The sequence below is a fragment of the Harmonia axyridis genome, chromosome 2 (genome assembly GCF_914767665.1).
Source record: "Harmonia axyridis chromosome 2, icHarAxyr1.1, whole genome shotgun sequence".
Taxonomy (NCBI): Eukaryota; Metazoa; Arthropoda; class Insecta; order Coleoptera; family Coccinellidae; genus Harmonia; species Harmonia axyridis.
The window spans coordinates 17,220,394-17,247,776 of NC_059502.1; the positions used below are offsets into that span (position 1 = coordinate 17,220,394).

The 27,383-nt window shown below is 34.9% G+C and overlaps 1 protein-coding gene across 5 annotated transcripts in view; it reads left to right on the top strand.

Annotated features, from left to right (window-relative positions):
- LOC123674151 (protein bric-a-brac 1-like) overlaps positions 1-27,383 on the top strand; it is a 366,849-nt gene that overhangs the window by 39,085 nt on the left and 300,381 nt on the right. For 4 of the 5 annotated variants that reach the window (XM_045609040.1, XM_045609037.1, XM_045609036.1 and 1 more), the window contains exon 2: positions 9,276-9,328. The gene's annotated coding sequence lies outside the window, so the exon portion shown is untranslated. Of the gene's footprint in view, positions 1-8,392; positions 8,731-9,275; positions 9,329-27,383 lie in introns of those variants that run through there. The other variant, XM_045609038.1, reaches the window with a different exon arrangement.

Here is a 27,383-nt window from a genome sequence, read left to right on the forward strand (position 1 = left end):
ATCCATGACGTTCTTCAGGTTGTCAACGGTTATTACATATACGTTTTTTGTTTCACTATAACTACTAACAGACATCTTTGGTATAATATATCCAAAGTCACTTGAACTAGTCCATGAAAACGCTTGATCAAAGATGTCCCTTTGAAGTTGATACCGCGATCCGCTAAATACAGGGGTTTATTTGAAAGTATTGTTAGGCAATAAATCACTGACCCCAAAGGAATTTCTGGAAACTTGGACAACCCTTGTATAATCCAAATATTCTGGCTTCCTCCAAGTGACTTTGGATATACTATACTTTCCTCAGGGTTCTTTTTTGATTAGTAGACTCTTGTTACATTAGTGGTTTTCAATGGCCATGTAAGTGTGATTTTTGTTCTGTAACCTCATTCTGACTTCACAACAGTCAGTCTTCAGTCGTACATGGGGTACAAAACTGTTTCTAAGTAGTAGGGGCTCTCAGTTAATAAAGCAGCTACTCTTTGCTAAACTTGGTAAATCTGGTTGGTTGAGGATTCTGTGCAGCACCTTGAGCAGTCAGGAAAAATGTGTAATTTTTATCTTGAATGGTTGTAAATGTTGCATTTGCTGGAATGGCAGCATTTTGTTCGTCAGACTTCTACTAAGCTCCTTGCTGCTGTCGTCCTGCATATTGTCATGTACAGCAGTACAGCGTCGGCTCTGGATGTGCGCTGAAGAACTCTAGTCAGCGGCTCTTTATATTTATCCCTTAAATTTGTCAGAAATCATGGGTTTCGTGTAGGAGAAGACTTCTTCAGATTCGAAGAACTACGATCAATGAATTCTTGAGCTGCTATCTACACAACATTGCCCATAGTGTAGAAAAATTCTACATCCATCGTGATCGTAAACAACAATATAAAATAATGAAATTTCACTTGAATAGGACGTATAATTTTCTGGATCCAAGTTATCAAATCCGATCCCGAAACTATTCACACTATTCACAGCTTTATTCATCTGATTCCAATGAAACAAAGTTCAAATGTTGCTCCAAGGTGATCTTAATCAAATTGTGGAAATTGCAATGAGTTTCGAAGTAGTTCTTGTCTTAGGCACACTTTCCAATTTTTGTACACTTATTTTTATCGCCGACGCCAATTTTTTCATGAATTCGTCGAATGTACAGAAACATTTTTCTTTTATTTTATGTGCAGATTGTATGATTCTGAATGACACTCCTGTTTGTTCACCTAAATGTTGTGATAACCTCCTAAAAAATCAACGAACCACAGTTGACCTTAAACATTCGTCAAAAGTGGGACCTCGAAAATTAAAATTTCATTACTTTCGCCCTTTTTCCAAAACATTAACTCGATTTCGGACGACAGAACGAAAATGCAGGCGGACCACAAACCTTCCTTTCAGATAATTCACTTTAAAATGATAAACTAACCAATTAGGGACATATCATATTAGCTAAATATAATGAAATGAAGCTTTTAACGAAACTGCTACGTTTTTCGGGACGTCGGAATAATGACTGGGTCCAAACGAAGTTAGCGAACGGAAAGCATGCAGATTTCCCTTTTATGGCGATTTTATAGTAATCCTGTTTTCTTTGTGGATTGAATCTGGTGCAGGACATGGGATGCTTTCTACTCTATTGGATTACCCTTCGACTAGACGAATCCAACCAGGTCTACATGGCAGTGTGTTCGACGACCTTTAATTCTGATCTCCCGGCATTGGTAAAATGGTACAAATTGATTCTTTGGGACACAGATTCAAGCTACTTTCTTCCTCAGAAAATCTGCGGGTTCCAAAAAACTTTGATCGTCTGATCAAATTTTAGGAGGATTTTATCCTTCGAACTTCCTAGAATTTGGCACAGTTTTCACGTTTATTTTGAAACTGATTCTGTTATACTGTTTCAAAAGTTTTTCGCTTTTGTCATTCACCTAATGTTTGAAAGGCAAGTAAACTTTCTCCTTGGATTTATGGAGCCTTGTGTTCTAGTGTTGGACATATTAGGCTCAATGCTCGTGTGATGATTTTAGTGCTATACCATATTGTGCAGCTATCTGTGTGGGTAGGTCTTCTCTAACTCTTTCTCGGTTTACTTACAGAAACGGCAAAGCGCAATGTCTTCAATTCACACGATGAACTGCGTCTTAGCACTATTCAAGGTTCAGAACGCATTCGAATATTCCTGATATAGTTGTGAGACCAGATGGCCCTTTACCAATTGCAATCAACATGTGATACATTTTTGGAATCAGCTCAGCTAGAGTAATCGGCAAATTGAGACAAAATGGGGGTGTTCCATTTAAAAAAATGACGGTGACGTCATTATTGAAGGTAATTCACCCTGTATATCAGATTATCATTTCAAAATACGATAAATTAAAATCACAAAAGGACTTGTTTCAGGATTATTTCTTGAAATGGTCTGTTTAGCTGAAAATAAATTTGTTTCATACTTTACGGACACAGTGTATAATCTCGAATACGCTCTATCAGTGATGACGTCATACACCGCCATTTTAGTTCTTCTGTCAGGGTTCGGAATTCAAACAAACAAATTGTCATTCAAATTAGTACGTTGTCGTTGAAGAAATTGGTTTATTTTGATAAATAAGATTATTTAAGGAACGATTTTATTATTAAGTGATAGACAGAAGGCACGAGATTAATGCCAGTAAGTTCGCACTTGAAGTTCAACTAATAAACACGGCTTTTTACAAAATCTGGGGAATGATACAGGATTTAAACTTACTGGTATTAACCTCGTTCCTTCTGTCTATCAATTAATACTGAAATCGTTGCTCAAATACTGTTATTTATGAAAATAAGCCAATTCCTTCAACGACACCGTACTAATTTGAATGACAATATATTTGTTTGGATTCCGAAAACTGACAGGAGAACCAAAAATGGCGGTGTGTGACGTCACACTAATAGAGCGTATTGTGTAAAAGTGGTAAACTTTCTTGACGGTAGCACTCTTTATTTGTGTTGAAACCAATGCAATCATGAATATCTAAGGGAAGGGCGGGGGTTTAACGACGAAAAAATAAAGATACACATCGTAAAGTGTCCCTCGCCGCCATCCTCCGAAGAAACACGGAATATTCAATTAGTTCGATACGCTATCGCTAGAGCCATCAATTCGAATTCGATAATGGAATGATATTCTGAATTAATTAGTGTCACGATATTATTAGTTCTGTTCCATCCCGCGTGCATCGTAAATAACTATTTGTGTGTCTGTCTGTGCGCTAGTGGATGTGTTAGGTCGGACCAATGAGTGGAGATATTTACGTTAGGAACTGGAACGGTGTACACCGTCATCTGGATGCTGTGTTCGGTTTAATTATAATGATTAAATTACCTACTTCCCTAATCCGAATCGATATTGCGAATAGGACGCTGCGGGGCGATGTTCTCGTGTACATTTTGGCAACAATCAATCGTTACTGTTCGTCTGGGAATCGATTGGGGAAATGAAAGACCAAAAGTTTCAGAATCTCTATCTTTTCGTTTGGAATTTTTTGTCGGGAATGGTCACAAACGCAAACGTTCGACTCTTCAATGCCGAATGCGCCTTAAATTAGATTTTGTTCTGCCAGCCGGCCGTAAACATGATGATTCCTGAATGAAAATATTTAGATTCTTGAAATTCACAAGACAGGTTTGCCTGAGCTGGAAAGAAACTTCTTTCACACAGGCGTACAACTTTGCTTACGCCGTTTTTTCCGAAATTTGAGGCTTTATTGTGAAAATCTGGTTATACATTTATGATTCAATGTATCGTCCATCGTTGGCCACTTCTTTCTCCCATCTTTCGTGCAGCGTAAGAATCCCGCGTTGAAAAACTGGTCATCTTTTGAAGCAATCCACAAGTCGATCCAATTTTTCACTTCTTCATGAGACCGGAAGTGCTGGTCAGCCAGGCCGTGTGTCATTGATCGAAACAAGTAATAGTCCGAGGGAGCAACGTCTGGAGAATACGGCGTTTGGGGTTGGATTTCAAAGTTTGCAAGTATTACTTGACCACTTTCGCAACATGGGGTCGAGCATTGTGATGCTGGAAAATCACTTCATCATGTCTCTTGTTGTATTGCAGCCGTTTGACTTTCAATGCTCGGCTCAAACGCATTAATTACATTCGATAACGATTGCCTGTGATCGTTTCAGTCGAGTTCATGATACACGCCGAGCTGGTCCCACCAAATATTTAGCATAACTTTGGAACCGTGAATATTCGATTTGGCCGACGACGTGGAAGCATGGCCGGAATATCCTCATGTTTTTCTGAGCTTGGGATTATCGAATTGAACTCATTTTTCGTCTCCAGTCACAATGTGCAGAAATCTCTTCCGTCTTTGCTTTGCAAGCAGTTGTTCCAAAGCAAACAAACGCCGTTTAACATCTCTCGGCTTCAACGGTACCCAATTTCCTTGTTTCTGAATCATTCCTATGACTTTAGGAGTTTTGAAATGGCTTATTGCGTCACTCTCACTGATCCTGCCAATTCTTGTTGCGTTTGACACGAGTCTTGATCAAGTGATGCTTCAAATTCTGCATCTTCGAAAACCTTCTCTCTTCCACCGCTATGCTGGTCTTCGACGTCATAATAACCATTCTTGAATCGTTGAAACCACTCTCAGCACGTTCTTTCACTAATAGCGGCCTCACCATAGGTATTTGAGAGCATTTGATGAGCCTCAGCCGCATATTTCTTCATATTAATGTAGAAAATCAAAACCTCCCGCAAATGACGAGAATTTGGCTCGTGAGCTTACATCTTTAATCGAGAATAACTTTATGATCCAGACACAAATCGACTAATATTTCGATGGCGTTATGTATACAAATACCTAAACTGATTGTATGACATCTATGATCTATTTTTTCGACTACCACTTATCTCTACAGCCATCTATTGCAAATTTGCAAAACGGCGGAAGCAAAGTTGTACGCCTAACACTAACTTTTATATTAATTTCGCAGTTTCAAAAGTATCAGGAAAACAAAATTCCGAACCGCCATATTTACGAAACCCCAAATCAGATTTTGTCTATAAAGGAACTTAAATGCGGCATTTCCTAAAAAAGTCTTGAGGGCTACCGGCTCGCAGGACATAATTGAATGTAACCTCGAATTCTTCATGCGTCTGCCGGACAGAATTGAATGTAATTTGTTCTTACACATATTTTTTGAAGAAACGTGCATGATGAATTTTTTTTATATTCTTGAATAATTCTCATGTTTATTCCACAAACAAAAATAGCCTCTTCATCCACAAACTCCACAAAAAATGACATTTGAATTTGGATCGTCAACTGATATTCACAAATTTAATGAAATGACTCTTCCTGTGGAAATGCCTGAAGAATTCAAATTTTTTCGACCCTTCATATAATTTTGTAGAAGTGGTCAACTGTAAATGTATATGTAATATTCAAATTATTTTGATTTTTCATCTTCCACCTGTAATACCATTAGATCCAAAGGGTGTGTTTTCAGAGCTATAGAACTTTAAATTGCAATAAAACAACGATGGATTATTCGATTGACATGAATTTTATTTATCCGCAAGATAATCTTGTGGCATTACATTTTATACATGATTTCTTGCGTATGACCGCCACGGCTGGCTCGGATGTAGTCCAATCTGGACGTCCAATTTTCGATGGCTTTTTCCAACATTTGTGGCCGTATATCGGCAATAACACGGCGAATGTTGTCTTCCAAATGGTCAAGGGTTTGTGGCTTATCCACATAGGCCAATGACTTTACATAGCCCCACAGAAAGTAATCTAGCGGTGTTAAATCACAAGATCTTGGAGGCCAATTCACAGGTCCAAAACGTGAAATTAGGCTGTCACCAAACATGTCTTTCAATAAATCGATTGTGCCACGAGCTGTGTGACATGTTGCGCTGTCTTGTTGGAACCACAGCTCCTGGACATCATGTTTGTTCAATTCAGGAATGAAAAACTTAGTAATCATGGCTCTATACCGATCACCATTGACTGTAACGTTCTGGCCATCATCGTTTTTGAAGAAGTACGGACCAATGATTACACCAGCCCATAAAGCTCACCAAACAGTCAGTTTTTCTGGATGTAACGGTGTTTCGACATACACTTAGATTAGCTTCACTCCAAATCCGGCAGTTTTGTTTGTTGACGTAGCCATTCGACCAGAAGTGCGCTTCATCGCTAATGGACGTAGTGCGCGATACGTATTCCGCACAGAACCATTATTTTCGAAATAAAATTGCACTATTTGCAAGCGTTGTTCAGGCGTGAGTCTATTCATGATGAATTGCCAAACCAAACTGAGGATAAATCACTTGACAGTTGTTAAATCGGTCGCCATCTTGAACAGTAATGCCATCTTAAAGTTATATACCTCGAAAAAAAAAACACCCGTTATTAGATGAATAACTATAAACATGAAGAATTGAATTTCGATAACTCGCTGATAATTTATCGAATAATAAGTATTTATCAATAATTTCCATTACACCTAAGAAGAAATCTTAAATGACCATTTTTCACCAAATGAATTGATGCAATTAGTGGAAAAATGCATAAATTCCCGATTTTTCCGCAATGGAAAACAATAACGAACTTCCTCTTGTTATGTCTTCGGTTTTACCCAATAATCTGTTATGGACTTGGCGGAGAAATGTTCGCCTTTCTCATTTTCCAGTGATCTATATTTTAATTTCGCCGGAAATTACTTTTCTCTTGAAGTAATTCCGTTCTTTCTCGTAAAATTGGTGCTCTACCGAAAGACGTAAATATTTATTTGCATGTTTAGCGGTAGCAAGTCTAAACGAATTTCATATTTTTATACGGAAAGGGGACGACCGATGTAATATATGGCTCTTTTAATGAAAAATTTGGGTTGGAAATTTTTCATATGCGTCAAGTTTGACAATCCTAGCCATACGTTTTCTATTTGAATTTCTGAATATTTTTATGGGATCCATTATTTTATTTATTCTTCACCTGCTGTATATTTATATTCTGAAAAAATTCTAATTTGGTAAACGTCGATAAAGACATTGTTTATATTTAGGTATTAAACATGGGTGTACAGGGTGGGACTTGAAGTTTTACAACAAACTCAACCATAGATTCTTCCTATAAAATAAAACACTTTTCTCTATTTTTTAAGATCAGGCTCAGGTGAAAAGATGAAGGATGTTAAAGTTAAAAAAAAAATGTTTTGTCTTCATAGTTTCAGCATGATTATTCAAGATGAAATATATTTTCCGTTATAATTTTTTTTCTCTGATTCTGTGGCTTCTGCCATATATTACTAGAACAAAATCATGCGAGAATATCATAGATTTGCACAGATTTCATGGTTATATTTTATTATTATATGTTGGTACTAGGAACACTCCTGCCACGGATTTATCTTTTCTCTAATTCTGCGGTTATTCCGTTCATTCTTCCACATCTTGTAGAACAAAATCGTGCGAGAATATATCAGAAACGCAGAAACGGTTATATTTTATTATTATATGTTGGTACTCCGAACTTTCCGCCACGGCTTTATCTGTCAATTCATTTGAAATTTGCCTTAAAGAAATCAGTTCTGCCAACCAACATTCTTCAATGTAAAAATTACTAAATGATATTTATGGAAATATTTCATTAATTTCAATAAAAATGCAATGGATTAGAGAAAATAATGTATACTACTCGTACAGAAGGCTCATTCTACCACTCGTTCATTTAAAAACTCGCCACTTCGTGGCTCGTTTTTGAATTTTGAACTCGTGGAAGAATATCAATGCCTTCTGCACTTGTATTATAAATAACTATTATCTCTCAAATTTGTGATACAGAAAACAGTTCTGCCAACCCACATTTTTCAATGTGAAAATTACTCAACGATATTTGAGGAAGTATTCAATTGATTTCAATAAAAATTCAGTGATGAAGAAAATAATGTATAATACTCGTACAGAAGGCTCATTCTACCACAGTCCATTCCAATTTTGACCTCATGGAAGAATATCAATGTCTTCCGTACTTGTATTATAAATAACTATTCCTCTTCTGATGGTTTTCGAGTCAGAGCTTCTCCGAAGCAAGAAACTGTAAGATATTAGCATAAAAAAGGCAATTAGAAATAATCGAAGGTCTCTATTTGAATACTGACTAATATTGGAAAGTAAAATTATTCTTCAGGGTTAAAGGATATAAAATCAGTGAAAAATTCGACAAATCCTACAATTATAGATCCTCCTAGAGCAAGGGAATGTGTTAAGTATAGCTTGAGCAATGTCGACTTCACAGATTACAGATATCTGTAATCTGTGGTCGACTTTTTTTGTCTAATCAAAGTCATAGAGAATAAAATACTATCTGTGACGATTGTCATAATTTATGCACCTAGCATAAACGTCAATTTCAGTTGAGAATAGTTTTTTTTACTGTTCATTAACGAAAATTAATCTTTACATCAGTTTGTGGTAGACAATAAGGTAGAGGCTGGCTCATTGGATGTGATCACCTACGTTTGAGGAAATTCACCTCCTCTAAGTTCATAATTATATGCAAAATGTGATCTACTGCAAATGTAACATCATTATTCGAGGATCTGGCAATGGTCATCCAAATAAAAAATATTATTGATAGAACTCCTACGTTCACAATGATTGAGTTTTGTGGTGTAGCCTATAGTGAAACCATTGAATGCTCATAACTTTTTACCTCAGCCGAATTTGGAAAAAAGGTGAATGAAAAAAGTGATTTCATTGATGAGAAAAATCTAAAGTAAAATTCAATGTACAACACTCATCCTATATGTGATGTGAAAAAGTCATCTGAGGGAGTCATGGTATAACATGATAATTATTATTGTTGTAGAAAGTTAACAATTATTGAACGCTCTGATCAACTTAATCCGATCTGTTGTTACAAAAGTATTGGGTAATTTTTTCGATATTCATCATCAGAAATTCGAACCTTATAGTTTTCCCTGTTCGGGGAAAGAGCCTCCATATAGCTGATATTGAATATTATTCCGAAAGTAGAAAAGTTTGATTGAATAAAAAAGTCGTTTGATTGAAAAAAAGTAAAATTCTTGAATGCCTTCTCGAATACAACTTCAATAGATTTTACTCAAAGTGTACTTATGAACTGGAATATTTGTTTCTTTAACTTGTTTGTTTGAGTCATATTATATCGATATTACCAATATATTTTTATATTTGAAATATTTGCTTTATGTCATTATTAGTAGTTAATTCATTTAGTAATTGTTTCTTTTTATTGCAGGAATTCTGTTTTTATTATGATTCATCGGACGGAGAATTGAATTGATAATCAGAGTGAGTATTTATGAAATAATTAATGAAATTTCACTTTTTATAGAAATATATTAAACCTTAGTTACAAAATGAAAACTTTTCGGAATGATATTCATTCTGAATATATTTCACTTATAAATATGTTAAGAACACAAACTCTGTTTCGGTTGATTATAAAAAGTTTTTCTTTTAATTTTCAAAAAAAAAACTACGAGTTTCTATTTATCGATTCACTACAAGAAAATCATCCATTGGAATAAAGATTATTCAGATTGTAAGGTGGAATTTGATTTCAGGGTTGATACTTAATATATTTATTGTTTTATAGAATTGTCATATGAGGCAACGTTTTGGGCAGTGCCCTTTTTCAAGCCTGTAAATATTATTTAATATTTATTTATAATTAATTATTCAGATTGATCCTCTGATTATTACACACATCACATATGGTCAGGCAGCTAGAGAAAATTTTTCAATATTTGGTCATGGCCATTGCAAAAAGTCCCTAGTGGACGCAAAAGGTCAAATAATTGTCTTCATCTCAGCAATCTCAGATTACCACGTCTTCTCATGGTATATTGTTACGTTAGTGGGATTAGAAATAAACTCTCGAACACCTGGTAGTCGAATGACTCGCTACTGAAATGGTTGATTGAGATATGAAATGATGAATGATGAAAATGTACCCTTCGAGAAGCCATCTCAGTTACTGGAGTTCATTAAACTGTGCAACTGCATAGGGGAGTTGAAACTCGCGATATACATCAAACAGTACGAGAAGGGGGGGAGCACAATAGGTCATCTGTTCGTAAAGCACCTACACCCATAATTATAAATAATAAATAAATATTCTGGAACTTAAGTTTCATCAAACCTAGCACTGTTGAAGGTTTGTTTTAACTTACGATCGTATGTTTTGTAAGTAAACGAAAAATTAGGAGAAAATCACCTACTAGCGATTTTTCAGGGAAATCTACTTTTTTTATAACCCTTTTCTTTTCTGATGCCCTTTATGTTTGCATATATAACGTGAGTTTCAGGTATGGATCGCTTCATTTATCTCTGAAATGTAGATTACCAGTTATTTCTTCTTTCCGGAATGATAATGACATTTCTTATTTCAAACTGATCAACCTCTTTAATTTTTGCCTTTTGAAATTCTTAAGAAATACTAAACATTTTTCATGCAGTGTTCCCTATACATGTGTAAGGAGACTGTTGTATGTTATCAAGTTACATTGTATGTCAAAGTGACATGTTGGATTGAATTGATTGAATAATTAACTTGAATACCATCATTTCGGAGATTTACAGCTAGAGTTACAATATAATAATAATAATAAATCCATTATTGTTAAGTCTCACATTCATATGGGACAACAAAAGGCCTCAATTATCAGAGATCCAGTAACCCGGACTCTGCTTAGACCTCATATTAAATTACAAAGAAAAAAAATCGAGAGCAACCAATAACAAAATATTCTTATCAAACAACAAAAAGAATTGAATTTTAAAAATTACAAATTCTAGAAAAAGTCGTGAACAGAGATCATCAGTTTTGAAAATATCTCCGCCGAAGTTAAAATAATACATTCAGATGACAATTATGGAATGAACTTGTTTAATTTGAATAATCTTTAAATGTATGTCTCATTTGAGTGGTAGACAAATTCAGAATTTTAGATAACATATTTTAGCAGTCTATACTGGGTGTCCCAAGTTATCGTATACAGGCAATATCTAGCTTATTTGACGAAATGAAAAAAAATTTAAAAAACGAAGAAAAAAAAGAAAGTTTTTTGTTATAAAAAAAATTCATCTACTTTTTCATTTGTGCAGTTTGTACAAATATGGGTGGAGGCATTTCATTTTTATAAGGATAATTAAATAACGCAAAACAAGTCACAAAATATGTTTTTGTTGTTATTACTGAAAAAATACCAAGTAAGTGCTATCGTTGTATTTCAAATAGAATGACACGCAATTTTCACTGACAATATACAGGGAGTGCCATTTGAAAATAAAAAGTGAGGGGTAGCAGCCATAGAGCTGCCAAATGTAAGAACCTTTTTTTATACATCATTGAGAGGCACTTTGATTTTAAACAAAGCTATTTATTTATTCATTATTATTATTGAAGCTATAGGTCAGCAGTTATGGCATTTAGATATAGAGAATTTTATGAAAAATATTTAGTATTTCTTAAGAATTTCAAGAGGCAAAAAATATACAAGATATTCCAGTTGGAATAACAATATTAATATTCATAAAGAAGGCCCATAATAACACTATTCCACTCAAAAACGAGCCAAAAAAGCTGCTCGTTTTTGAATTTGAACTCGTGGAAGAATATCAATGTCTTCTACACGTGTATTATAAATAACTATTTCGGACTGTCGATTTCGACGAATCGAAACCTTCCATTATAATTGAATAATGATAACTAAAATGAATGTCATATTCCAAATGACGAAGAACAATGTAACGGCCATTACAATAGATAGAAATAATGAATAAAATTCATAATGTATTGTTTATAATTTTTCAAGGGTATAAGTTCAATTCGTAACGAAAACTCGATTATGTCCGAACCTCAGAGGAAAGAAAAGATAGAGGTGCCCTTAGAAGTAAATAGCGTTGTATTGTAATCAATTGCAACAGTATGATGATAAAGTGAGATAGGACAACAACAAACCTGCAAAATTGACAACTAGAGGAGCGGTAAACATTTCAGTGGCGTAGTCAATGGTTCTCTTACTGCCTCTTATTAAATTTTCGGTGCTGAAATGTTTGGAACAAACATATGCATATTTCGGCAAATTGTTCATTTGCAATATTAATACGTGGCAGCATATTTTGCTAAATTCTCTATTTGAAGGAAACCTACAAATGTTAACATTGAATTAAGTTTTCGATATCTCACAAATACTACGCCATAGACGAGATATATTCTACGCCTATGGACTCAAAACGTGAACTTACCTATGATAGGTTAGGTTTTCATTTCCGATGTTTTACACACTATACATGTTTTTCGAGTATTTACCATGATTAAAATTAACAATATGTAACTTAAAATTCACAAACTTGTATGAAATAACACCGATTACAAACGTGAAATTAAAATGAACAGTTAACCCTTAACGCACCTCTAGTTGACACGTGCAATAACAACAACAGAACCGTGTTGCCAAATCCTCAGAATATTCGCAAAACATCTATGCCACAGAACGGAGAAAAGATTACTTCTTCCTCAGAATGGCAACGCAGTACATTATAAGTGTTTGTAAACAAAAATGTAATAGCGATGTCAACAAATGCTATAAGGCACCTCTATCTTTTCTTTCCTCTGAGGTCCGAACATTCCATTTCCCATTAAATAAATGGAAAACTGCATTTCCAAGTTCGACGGTTATACGCCAACCGGAAGGCCAATAATTCAGCGCTTTCACTGGAAAACTTCCAAATGGTCGAAGTTGACAAGCGATACATTCGGATTTTCTGTTTCGGGATTGTAAGTATTATTTCTGTTTAATTAAAACTTGACGAAAAACTGCAGCAAAACAGCACCTTCGAAAAATTCTCGGGACGATAAATATCCTTTTTCGGCTGTACCGAACATAAATATTAGCGCCCAGAGAAGCCTGGTTAGGGGTTGTCCCCTTCGTCAGATCATTGGCGTTCGTTCAGGGGTCGGGTCTTGTTCGTTTTTCGGACCGGTTGGTAACAAGAAATGGACGAATGGGAAAAAACATTTGATATATAGGTTGTGTCAAATTCATAGGTTTTCTTGTGTCACTCGGTTATGATTAGAGGTAGATAAATGAGGTTTTCGCGAGAATGTGCTACTTTTCGATAAAAACAAAGAAATCCGAAACATCTGCTTTTGGTGTTTCTGATCTGCGGGGCGATTTGCAACATTTGCCATTTTAAGGCACTGACTATACTCGGCCATTGCGTAATTAGTATATTGAAATATACAGGATGTTTCGTAATTTGACGTGATCCTTGAAGGAGTTATACTAGAGGTCATTTGTAACAAACTAAGTCCGGTCAACTAGGTGTTAAAAGTGGATGGTTACTGAGCTATGGCGATTTTTTGATTTTTCAGAAAATCTCTTGAAATGTTTCGGAAAAGTTTCAATTGTGTTGAAAGTAGTAGAAAAAGAGTATAATTCGAAAAGGGCTCTTTATGGGTAGACAAAGCTAGAAACCGATCTTGTGCAGGAGTGGTAGATCTTCTCGGTTTTTAGTAGAGATGGGCGAAACCGTGATTTCTAAATCACGTTGTGAAACGTGATCGTTACTTGATATCAGTGATATTAAGCGTGAAGTGATCACTGCTTAGGTTTCGGATTCCATTACGTTCCGTGCTTTGCTGTTATCAATACTTGTATGAATTACCCTCAGGGTAATAAACATAGATAGAGGGAGCATATGTCGTTTTCAATAAGCAAATTTTGTCCCTAACATGAACTATCAAATTTTACATATTAAAACATATGAGTGATACGATATTTCACTCAATTCGCGAGTTTCTCCACAAAGAACGCACTTCTTATGTCCCATAGTGAATCAATGTTTCATTCAGAAATTCAGAGAACGAACTTCAAGAGCGCCAAACGACGTGAAGCAACCGATGACATTAGGCGCGCAATAGTTGCCAAACCTTGGATTTCAGCAGTTATATACAGAAAATAATAAATATTCTACTTACTAAAAATTGGACAACTAAGAAAAATATCGGATTCTAAATACTCAAATTTGAATATTCAATCGGGAATCACCCAAATAAATATTTTTCATTCAATATATTATACATTCATAACGATAAAGTAAAATTGTGGATTTGAAAATATATCACAATCCGACCACGTATTCTAACCATGTTGGGGACATATAAAAATTGCGTATACTCCCTCTATCTATCCTTATTACTCAATGGAATTACCCAAATCTCAGCTCGTTCATCGCTACAACTCGAATTAGTTGACATTTTCTGACAATTCCTAACAGGTTACAGGAGTAGGTAAATGTCAAAGATGTCTTCTCTTCAGAGCTACTAGATTTGTGAAATTCTTATATAGATCTGAAGTATTTTGGACATCGGATAAAAAATAACACACACATATTCAAGCGTAAATATAATAAGAAAATACACCAATTAGGCAGTAATTCAGTAGTTATTATTTCTTTATAGCTAGTATTATGGTTGAATACGTCCTACAAAAATACTTCCTAAAGCCGACGAAGTTACCAGCGAATGCTGGGATTGTAATAAAAAATATGCAATTATGTCATTCGAAAAAGATTCCAAAGCAATAGAATCATCTGGCTTCAAAATTCACGATTGCAACAAGGAATACAATGTTGGTATATACAAGAATTATTATCATACGGACGGTGATATGCCCTGGAACGATGTGTGATCTGTTTCAAATGTGATCACGTCACGCTCTGTATTCATTTTGCAGAGCTGTGACTACCTGTGAAATTCCGATATCGGTGATTAATTAACAGTTCGTGAAATATCGCTCATCTCGAGTCTTTAGGTCAGGTTTCCAGTTTGTCGATATCGACGGAAACTGTAGGCTTCAACTAACCTGAAAGAAACTCGCAATATCTTTCTGATTACGCCTGGTCTAGATAATACCAATAGCCCTTACCATCTGCAATAAGTTTACGTTTGGGTATTATTGTAAAACAAATTTTCAGATTTTGAATCAAAGTTGATTCTAAGAACGTAAAACAATTACATATCCAAGAATTTGCATGAAACGAAAAAAGTACTCAAACGAAGAAAAAAAATATTGAAATGATTTCTCTCAAATGAACAATTTGGTGGACAAGAATTGGTGACTTTTGGAACGGTGACAAAATTATTGTCCCACTAATTCCTCCTTACCATAAAGAACACTAAAGAAAGTCTAACCAACACTGATAAATAATTCGAATAACTTCTAACGGGTGTTTTTTTTCGAGGTATATAACTTTAAGTTGGCGTTACTGTTCAAGATGGCAGCCGATTTAACAGCTGTCAAATGATTTATTCTCAGTTTGGTTTGGCAATTCATCATGAATAGACTCACGCCTGAACAACGCTTGCGAATAGTGCAATTTTATTTCGAAAATAATGGTTCTGTGCGGAATACGTATTGCGCACTAAGTCCATTTGATTTTGTTTAGCGATGAAGCGCACTTCTGGTTGAATGGCTACGTCAACGAACAAAACTGCCGCATTTGGAGTGAAGCTAATCCTCAAGTGTATGTCGAAACACCGTTACATCCAGAAAAACTGACTGTTTGGTGCGCTTTATGGGCTGGTTCAATCAATGGTCCGTACTTCTTCAAAAACGATGATGGCCAGAACGTTACAGTCAATGGTGATCGGTATAGAGCCATGATTACTAACTTTTTCATTCCTGAATTGAACAACCATGATGTCCAGGAGCTATGGTTCCAACAAGACGGCGTAACATGTCACACAGCTCGTGCCACAATCGATTTATTGAAAGACACGTTTGGTGACCGTCTAATTTCACGTTTTGGACCTGTGAATTGGCCTCCAAGATCTTGTGATTTAACACCGCTTGACTACTTTCTGGGGGGCTATGTAAAGTCATTGGTCTATGCGGATGAGCCACAAACCCTTGACCATTTGAAAGACAACATTCGCCGTGTTATTGCCGATATACGGCCACAAATGTTGGAAAAAGTCATCGAAAATTGGACGTCCAGATTGGACTACATCCGAGCCAGCCGTGGCGGTCTTATGCCAGAAATCATATTTAAAATGTAATGCCACAAGATTATCTTGCGGATAAATAAAATTCATGTCAATCGAATAATCCATCGTTGTTTCATTGCAATTCAAAGTTCTATAGCTCTAAAAAATAACACCCTTCACATAGAAGGAACAGACTTATGCAATTCCTAAATATTGCGGAAAGTTCCTAATAAATTATATCCCAAACAGATTGATAATTTCCTTTGAGTTTCGAATGTGATAAAATTCTCTTATTATATCATATTGCGGTACTTTCGCTGGCGAGCTTTTCGTTTCTCTGAATGAATAACGAATAAAACAAACTTCTAAGTATAACTCAATTTATAAACATGTAGTAATTTTTTACTACTTATCTCCTACTAAATGGTAGCGCCCAAATTGGTTTCTCTGAAAATGAAGATATATATATTTCAGCTTCAATGCCTAAGTGCACCCAGTGTTGGAGTCCCTAAAGTTCTACACAGAATTTTGTTCATTAATTATTGATATCGGGCGGATAGAATTGAGTTGGATTGCTGTTGAACACCCCTATATCACCACTATTTCAAAGATTAGGGGAACAGCGTATCCTGAATTTTTAACGACCTACCTTGTTTATTTAATTATTGCAATATATTTGAAAGCATTTTCGGATATGTATCGATTTCAGCATGGGATTAATTCAAGTGAAATTCTATCTTTGATTTTTATTTTGATTTAGAGAATACCGAAGGTATATAGAAGGAAGTTTCTTGATTAAAAATAGTTTGATCTCCGAATTCAATATTTCCGCTGAAAACATGCCTTTCAGACCAAATTTGTTTGATCGCCATTTCAATGATCTATGTTTCAGCAAAGCTTCAACTTCTACAATTTTTATTCAATTCAAATGTTTTGTATACAGAGTGATTCACAGAGATTGCCTATTAGACATTTATGGAAAACAAATCATTATTTTGAGCTGAAAAATTGAAAAATGTTGGGGATTGAGGCAATGACCTTTCTTTCCAAAATATTTTTAAACCACTACAACTTCCGGTTATATGGGAAACAGACTACTACTTTCTTATTTCACGTTACCTCTATTATTTAACCTTTTCAAGTTACGGGACAGTCTGTGTTAGAAAAGGCATTTGATATAATGAGGCATCAAGGTCTGATGTAACAAATGAAGCTGTTGAAATTTCGTACAAACTTATTAGATTAATACAATAGTACCTGGCAAATAGAAGATTTAATAGAGTGAATATGATAGTACCAGGTCGACGATCAGAGAAATTGAAGCCGGAGTTCCCCAAGGATCGGTGATAGGACCGCTGCTATTCAACATATACATGGCAGACATAAAAAACTGAATAGATGCAAGATAGCCCAGCTTGCAGATGACACCGCTATTTACCATCACAGTAGAATGCGGAAAACAATTACTAGACAGTTACAGATAGACCTATAGATAAACTGATGGAATATTTCAAGAAATGAAGATTCAAAGTGAATACGACGAAAACAGTTGCAATATATTTCGGAGGAACAACATCAAAGAAACAGAAAGCAGAAAACGTCAAAATGGGATATCAGACGATAGAATGGAAAAAAGGAAGCAATATTTCTGGCAGTGATTCTAGATGAAAGAATTAACTTTAGCGGACAGATAGAAGAAAACAGAAAAAAGACAAGGGAAGTGCACGGAAGACTGTACCCGCTGCTCAACCCAAAAAGTAAACTTTCTTCAGAAAACAAGCTGAAGATAATGAAAATAGTGCTAATACCAAGCATTACGTACGCAGGAGTAACCTGGTATGAAACGAAAGACAATAAGAAAAAACAGTTGCAAAGTACACTAAATATAGTAATGAGAGCAGCGGTTGGCGCTCCATGGTATATAAGCAACCAACAAATCAGAGAAGAATTGAAAATTGAAACTATTGATGAAAAAAGTTAACAAACTGTATCAGGATCTTCGTCCATGTTATCGATAATAAAAACGAATTATTCAGGAATTTGGACCTTTAATGTGGTTGTTAAATTATTTCAAATCTTCGCCATCGTTTCGGATACAATTTTGATCCTTAATCAAGGCTCGAATTTTCTTCAATCTAACATACAATCTACATACAATCTTGTATGTTAGATTGAAGAAAATTCGAGCCTTGATAAAGGATCAAAATTGTATCCGAAACGTTGGCGAAGATTTGAAATGATTTAACAACCACATTAAAGGTCCATACTCTTGAATAATAATGATAATAGGAAATTAAGAAAGATAATACATGTAGGGTTTTTATATTGTTGTCTAGGGGTTATAAAAAAAGGCCGCCGGAACTTAACTATTGTTTATTTACACTATGTACAATTCAACTTCAATTGAATGTACAGCCACTGAACTTTCGTCTATTGTCTGATTATTCGAGTAGATCCGTCTATATCTAACGTCGAATTATCTAACTAGCTGCGTCTGATATATTTTACGTCGAATCATATGCGTCTATCCCGTCGAATTCTTACTATGTCCGTCTATTCTCTAACGTCGAATACCACCCTTGTTCGTATGTATCGTACTCCAGTCTCAGTCTTATGTCTCAAGTACCTTTTCCCCTTACGTCTCCCTATATCGATAAATACTGCATGGTCCACCGTTTTAGGATCGATCGCGTAGTTTTCGTATAGTCAAGTCAGTAGCGTATCATTCCATTTGGGTGTTAAGAATTCGGATTCCACATACATATCCTAAAAAGGAAGACAGCTTGAAGAAGATACATTTTTCAAAGAACCAAGTAGAAGAAAAAGTGACATGTAGAAGGGAGAAAAGTCTCAGTAGGAAATAAAATTTCAGTCCTAATACATAAAGAAGACCTGTGTTATCTATAGACCTTTTCCCAAAGACCGAAACGTCGTAGTATTGCTGTATGAATGCCACTGATGTTATTATCATTCGATTATCGTTTTGAATTCGAATAACGAATCATTAAATTTTGGCGCCAATTCAGAAGACATTCGGTAATAGTACGTAATTCGAGTTTCAAGATCTGTTCGAAAGATCGAACTATTCATTCTCATACTCAGTTCTCATCTGGCGAATTCATTCGGTCGTATCGCAACGAGGTTATCAGGGGGTGGGGGTTAAATTATCAAATCTAAATTGCGAAGAATGTATTCCGGGCTGCGGAGCAATTCGGTAAATGCAATTAGACAAAGATTAATTTCACGGGAACAGTGAATTCTACATCAGTTGCGGAGCTGGCCTCATGGCTGCCGGAGCCACCTATCTCTGATAACTCAGAACAGAATTATCGTTTAATCTCATACTTTAATTAAATAAGGAATCGGAGGGACTGAGTATGTGTGAGTTCCGTGGATCTATTCATAGAATATCTGTTACGTTTCCGGAATTGCAAGAGATTATGGGCCCTTGTGCCATCCGGATTTTTCTCATGTGATCCCCTGTAACTGGGTTTCGTACGTATTTGAGTTCATGTTGAAGGAGTGTTTCGAAAACTATACAGGGTGCCGGTTTCAAGGGGTAATTTATACACTGTGTCCGTAAAGTATGGAACAAATTCATTTTTAGCTAAACAGACCATTTTAAGGAATAATCCTGAAACATGTCGATTTTTGATTTTAATTTACTGTATTTTAAAATAATCTCATATACAGGGTGAATTACTTTCGAGTAATGACGTCACCATCATTTTTTTAAATGGATCACCCCCATTTTGTCTCAATTTTCCGATTACTCTAGCTGAGCTGATTCCAAAAATGTATCATATGTTGATTCCAATTAGTGCAGGGTGGACAAAAATACAATAGTTTTGTGTGTGCTCATAAAGTAACGCGTAACATTCTTTATTAGTTAATTAACAATGTTATCAAAAATACTTATTGTCTAGCGGCAATTGGTTTGAATGTAACACCCTGTAGTTTGTTACATTTTAAGATTAATAAAAATGAGCTGTTTCCAAACATGTTTGGTACTTGTGGTCTAGCAGACAGAATATGAAAGAAATTATTTCTTATCAATTCAAAAAAACATAGTCGTCTAGTTTTGTGTGAAATGTCATTGTTTGTAAATTGAAATCAAAATTCGACGTGTTTCAGAAATATTTCTTAAAATGGTCTGTTTAGCTAAAAATGAATTTGTTCCATATACTTTACGAACACAGTGTATATGTTTATGCAGATAGAGAATCAAAAGAATATACATGAGTCATAGATGCATTTTATTTGGTATTGACACAAAAATTTTGGTAATAATAATAATTTTGTTTTTATACTCTAACGATGAATTTCTCCATGAGTGTGTATAAGGGTATGATATAATAATAGAAAATGAATAAACCCAAAAAAATCGATAAGTCTTAAACAATTGTGCCGATATGATATAAATAATATGTATAGTACAAAAATAAAAATTCCTATCAAATATTCAGCAAATACTCTTGTTAATACAGCGAAATACAAAGACAAAAATGGAGCATAAATGATATAACAAAATGAGAAAAGCCGCGATGGGCAATTTGGGAATTCTGTGCGCTTCATAAAATTTATATTCATGTAGTTTTGTCAGAAAATTTGGCATGTTGATTTTTGCTACATGGTATTTGATTCAGTATTCTATATATAAATCTGAAATTAGTAATTCATAGGCTCTGATATGCCATTTAAAAATAGTATGACAGGATAATTCATCTCAATGTAACTCTTCAGTATATTTTCTTTTGAAAGATTCGTCTTTGCTTTCGAAATATTCGATGGAGCATTTTGTTTGTATGACAGTTTTGTTTGTATGACACTTATCAAGTCACAGTATTTTTCCCATAATAAAGCAACGTTTTGTCAATACCTTCTACATCCCGATCAAGGTTCAACTCTTTGTTCCGAAATTCAATTTTTATTTTTCGTTTTTTCTTACCAAAACCGATAGCTGTGGAGTAAATCAAAAATGAAAAAAAAATCACAATTTATCATAGTCAACTCTGGCCATGTTCAAGTTGAAGAATAATCTCATTCAATCTTTGATTAGTAATGATTATTACTAGCTAGTATAGAAGTTAGAAAACAAAGAATAGCATATCAAATCAACTATAAATTCAATTGAATTCAAATAATCTGAACCTCGTTTAAAAAATTGAAAGGAGAAAACGTTGTAACAAATAGGCACAATTCTATAGAAGTGGCTTCAATCCCAATGCCCCCAAAAATGATAATAAGTTTTTCAAGAAAGTGATGATTTCTGCCCAATTTCATCCCAATTAGTTAATGAGAAAAAAGTCGAATATTTTGAATATCTTGACAGGGGACAAGAATTTGAAAGAAATTTATATGACAAACTATCATTATTTGTAGCTAAAGAATCCGCTCACTTAGTTAAAACATCTGTTCTTGAATCTCCCTATTCATTTCACTGAACGAAGCTGTAATTTAATCGAGTATAGAGAAGAAAATTGGATATACCAGTAGTCGTATTTTCTTTTCTGGTGGAGTATCCAGAATATAATCTTCTCCAATGGCGAAAAATTATTCCGAAACAAAATACTTGTACATTTCCCACAAGTAAACTCAATCTCTGCAACAGACATATATTATTCAATAGGCGATTTTATCGTATCTTGCCTACTTCCAGTTCGAAAATAATTCACTTTACGTTCTCCAGTACAGGAACATGACTTGAAGGGACAAATCGGTATCGATTTTCCCTGTAGAAATAATTCCCATTAAATATTTCAGTATTTTGTACTCCCCGACTTAATAAAAATTGGGTTGAATTTTTTATGGGGATTTCGTTAAATAATGCATCAGTACATTTTCCCCGAAGCTCAGCTGCCTCATAAACAAATATATTTATTTATTTACTCGCACTGTAATCAAAGTAGCGTTCATAGCATGTTCTCAAAAACATTTTGTCTCGCATCGCTTCTGCTGTGAAGTTAATTTTGAGGAGATTATGGCATATTATTCTTTAAGAATTCTAGCAAATTTTTTTGACTACTAGTCTTCTTGGAAACATTGGTCATCTGAATGTTTCCGTCTTTGTTTTTTTTAGGAGAGTAAAGCTTCTTCATTTTTTTGTTCACTACTTCATCAATAGTTTCAACTTTCAGTTCTTCTCTGATTAACCTTTTTTTTCGAATCATCAACCGCTTCTGTTCTGTGTACGTAATGTTTGGTATAAGCATTGAATTTACGATCTTGCAACTTTTTTTTTAAAGATAGTTTGCTATTTCGGTTGATAGGCGGGTACAGTTGATTGAAGCATTTTGCCTTTTTCCTGTTTTTTTTTTAGTTTTTTGCCGAAATTCAATTATGCTCCCAGAAATACCCTCAGATTTCCATTTTGATGTTCTATCTTGACTTTTTTTTTCGTTACATTTGTACCGAAGTACTCTGCAATAATGTTTGTCGTATTCACTTCTAATCTTCATTTCTTGAAATATTCCATCAGTTGATCTATGTCTATCCGCATATATCTGAAAAGTATTCAGTAAACTGGGCAATTTTGAATTTATTCATTTTTGGTATGTCCGACAAGTATGGATAAGTTGAACAGCAGCGGCCCTATGACCGATCCTTGGGGTAACCCTTCGGGTATCTCTTATCATCGACTTCCTTTCATCTACATTCACCTCGAATGCTCTTCTATTATACTTTCGCCATCGAAGTGAGATTGAGTGGATTTATGTGCTACATCTCCCCCACTTCTGGCAGGTCTGGCGCTGTGAACTATTGGTGTTTCTTCTCTTCTTTTTGTTTTTTTCATGTATGTTTATTTCGATTGCTTCCATATTCATTCGCGGGTGATAGTTTTTAATATTTGTGTGAATTTCTGTCTTCAAAAATAAGACGTTGGGTTTGTCTGTAAGAGCATGTTCGGCGAGTGTGGACTTATATTGTTGGTTTAGTTGGTACCATCATTCGTGTTTCTGAACTAGGGTTCGAATGCTTCTTTGCATAATCCCAATATAAGCTTTTCCACAATCACACAAACGAACTATCATGAATGGAAGATAGTTGAAAGACATGACTTGTTCTATAAGTTGGTCTGCAATGGAAATTTCGCATCGCTTAGGTTCTTTGGCTATGATGAGTGATATGAAACACTGCTCAACAATTGATAGGGATCACTTGTTCTTAATTTATTTCTGAAATATTCGCTCCAAGATTATAAATTTAGTCAGATATCAGAGTATTTTCAGTTGATAATATGGTTCACTTGAGAAAAGAATGAAAAAATGGAAAGTTGGAGAGAAAAAAAGACTTGATTAGGAACACTCAAAATTCTGTGTTTGAATAACATAAAAATTTTATGATGAAACCACAAGAAGGCTGAAGTTTCGGTTAAGCTAGTACCTAGTTGGTCCCCCACGAGCTCGTCTCAAGCATTCTACCCTACGAGGCATACTTTCGATCAAACGATTCATAAAATTTTGGGGCAAATTCGTCCAAATATCCGTAAAACGTTAGAAAGGTCCTCCAGGTTATTGATCGGTTGTTCTAAGGTTGACAATTGTCTAGACATCTCAGACCAGACATGTTCGATGCAATTCATGTCTGGAGAGCGAGCTGGCCAGTCCATCCTAGCAATAGCATGAGTTTCTAGCGCTTCATTAACCAGACGATTACGATGTGGACGGGCATTATCGTCAATTAAAATGAAATTCTCGCCCACGGCAGCCGCAAACGGAACAATTATGGGTTCAATAATCATATCGTGATATCTCTGGCTGGTCATGGTGGTGTTCTGCAGAACAACCAACTGCGTTGGTTCAAACAAATGCCTCCCCATAGAAATTAGAACTCCTGTTGCAACTCTCAGTGATCTATTGAGCCGCGACGCCGGGTAGGTGGGATTTCTTCTAGCATTGAGGATCAAAAGACGATCTTGGGCAGCTGTTGTACTGCGCTGCCGACCTCCCCCATGAACATAAGCTACTGAGTCGTTTTGGATGAACCTATTCCAAGCCCGACTCACGACACTTTGCGAAACATTCAACCGCCGGGACACTTCTCGCTGGGACAAACCTTCCTGTATCCACAGTATGATTTGGTCCAGTTGCACAGGAGCCAAACGTCTTCTCGGCATGACTGATGAGCTGATATTGTTCTCATTTCTTCAATTATTGTCACCTTATGTGTTTGAACGAGAGAAAAAAAACAGATTTAATAACAAATACCACATTGCTTTTCACTCCACCTGTAACAGCCTACAGATAATAATCGATTTTGTGAACAAGAGCCGATGAAGTGAGGAAGACTTTGATATAATCAACTCAAAACATCTTACATTTTCCTTAGAGAACATATAATGTACAGCTTTTCACCAGATAACTTGAAAAAAATACAAATGAAGAGAAATTCATAAGTGATCCCTAGCAATTGTTGATCAGTGTATTTGCATGTTGAATTTGAAGGCTTCCAAGAAAAACGCATATAACAGTTTTTTCAGGTCGTCCTCCTTTCATCATCGGCATATAGCAGGCAATTTTTATAATTCCTGTGATTGGTTTGATCCGATTTGTGTTTTGGTCTATTATTTATTTTTTTTTCATAGAAGAAAATAGTTGAAGGAAGAATAACAATTGATTTGTCGATTGCAATTGTTGTTCACAGTAAAATTGATTTTATGAACTGAGTATATTGCTCAGTCAATATACGCATATTCGAGATGCAAAACATAAACCTTGCTCCTAGTTTACGTCTGCCGAACGTGTGTATGACGAACTTCATGTTTCTGCCCTTAACGACTCCACATGAGGAGCATGGTATTATGCGAATGGAGAAGGTAACAATAGTCGCCTCCTGCACACTATAATATTCTGCATATTGTTTGATAAAAATAAAACAAAAGTGTAAACGTGCTCACATGCACATATTTGAATGAATTAAACCATTATAATATTTCTAGCCAATGAAGTGTTTTGTTATTAACATACCGGCAGCATTTACGACTTCTTGCTATAATAAATCCGTAATAAGTTTTTCAACATTGGCACACGTGTTCTTTGAGCAAATCCAAACGGAAACTATCGGAATTATTGAAAACAAATATTTGCAGATGGAAAAACAACATAGCTGCGATTCCTTTAGGTGCTACCAGCTTACGTGGGTTGGTCTTCTCATTTCGATTGATGCAAGTTTGTTGATAGTGCGATTTCAAGCATTTCTATTCGAAAATTGAATGTTCATTCCTTATTGCAAATTATATTCTGAAAAATATTTTAAACATCATGTTGAATTAATCCTCAGAGCAATAAACATAGAAAGAGGGAGCTATCAAATTTGACATGAAGCGCGCGGAAACGAAAACATATCATTCTACGATATTCTACTCAATTCGTGAGTTTCTTCACAAAGGACGCACTTCTCATGTCCCATAGTTAATCAACGTTTCATATGAATTCAAATTATATTGAAATAAATACCTAAATTTATCAGAAATTCAGAAAACAATATGACGTGAGACAACCGATGACACTAGGAGAGCAAAAGTTGCCGAACCTTGGATTTCAGCAGGTAGATACAGAAAATAATAAATATTCTGCTTATTATAGATCCGACATATCGGATTCCAAATATTCCAATTTGCATATTCAATTGAGTATCACTTAAATAAATATATTTCATTCAATAAAATATACATTCATAACGATATAGTAAAATTGTGGATTTGAAAATATATCACAATCCGACAACTTAATCTAACCATATTGGGGACTAGTAAAAATTGCATAAATACTTCTTCTATCTATGTTTATCTCTCTATGAATTAAACTCATTCTTGATATCCAGACTGTTCCAGAACAATGTCAGAAATTTTCTAGAGCTTGATCCTGTTTCCATGAATGTAGGTCCACAAATGATTCCTTGCCAAAATACAGGGTGTTGAAGCTGGAAAGAAAAATCGTTCCTGTAGAAAATCGAATTGTTTCAAAAGAGTGATAAATGTCATTGTGCTTTCATCTTGTCCTTCGTTAGTTAATCATTTGATTATTTCCACAAAAAGACACGATATTTGTAAAGCAGGTATAAAGCAACTCACATAAGATGAATAACTGGAAGTCACTCAAAGATTACATAAGAAATTTTATTTTCCGAATATATCCAAACTTATAGTAGATCTAGTAGTTGATCGTAAAATAACGATTTAAAGGATCATGAATAATTTCGTAAAAAAAAATCATCCAAATTTAAACAAGCACGCAAAATATCCTGACTGTTCGTGCTTTTCTATTTTTTTCTCGTGTATTATTCAACGTCCAGTTTCCTGATTTCTGAATACATAAATAAACTGTTGGGGCTGATTGACGTTTTAATGATATTTCAAAATTTGTCCTGGTGGATAGTGTAATATCTTGAAGTTGTTTTCTTAGCATGCTTATTAATTGTGCAGACATAAGCTTGATTCATCAAAGAAAAGAAATCTTAATATATTTTTAGTCTTTGTAATTTATAAATGTTTTATCGATGTTTATCAAAAGTTCTAATTTTATATTTGAAACCAGATTATTGTATTGTAGTTCTAAATACTAAAGTTAACATCGACAATTGTCGATCATAAAGAGAATTATCTCTATGATACAATACTCCAAGATGAAGCTATTCAACAGCTACTTGTCGATTCAAGGGTATAAAACTAGGAAACTAGTTTCACTTGTGGGATTAAGGATGTCATCAAGGACTTCATAGATTATTGGGAATCTATTTCGGAGTGTGAATTCATGTACGCAACCGAAACGCAATATTGATCCAATTGTAATTTCAGTTCCTCAATTAGAGGTGTAACAATCGAGAAGGACTGAATAGATTCAGTATTAATCATTGAAACTATCATCCTATGCTTCGTATTTTGTTCTTATCAAATGTAGTACGGTGAATTAATCTATCTGAATACAAAATGATCGTTTCAATGTCGTACTAAAATTAATATTTATGACAGAAATGATTTTCAAATAAACATCAATATTTAGTAAAGAAAGACAGGAAACGAATAAAAAATACATGTTCTGAAAAAGATGAGGATCACTTATTTGGTTTATTACTTTCAAAGATAAAATGTTTGAAATATTCGAAGAAAATTTGGGAATACCTTTTCGATAGAATCTACATTCACTACAGGAATTCATTTCTGGAGAAGTTAAATAATTCTCAAAAAAAAACTTGTTTACAAGTGTAGATATCTTCCATGCACTTAATTCAGATTCATTGTGATTCCTATCCTATCCTAGTTCACAGTCTTCTTTCACTTGCCTTGTGTGCTCAACGACTAATGAAATATGAGTATTGTATGTTGAAGGGAACTGTGATGAGGGTGCTTGA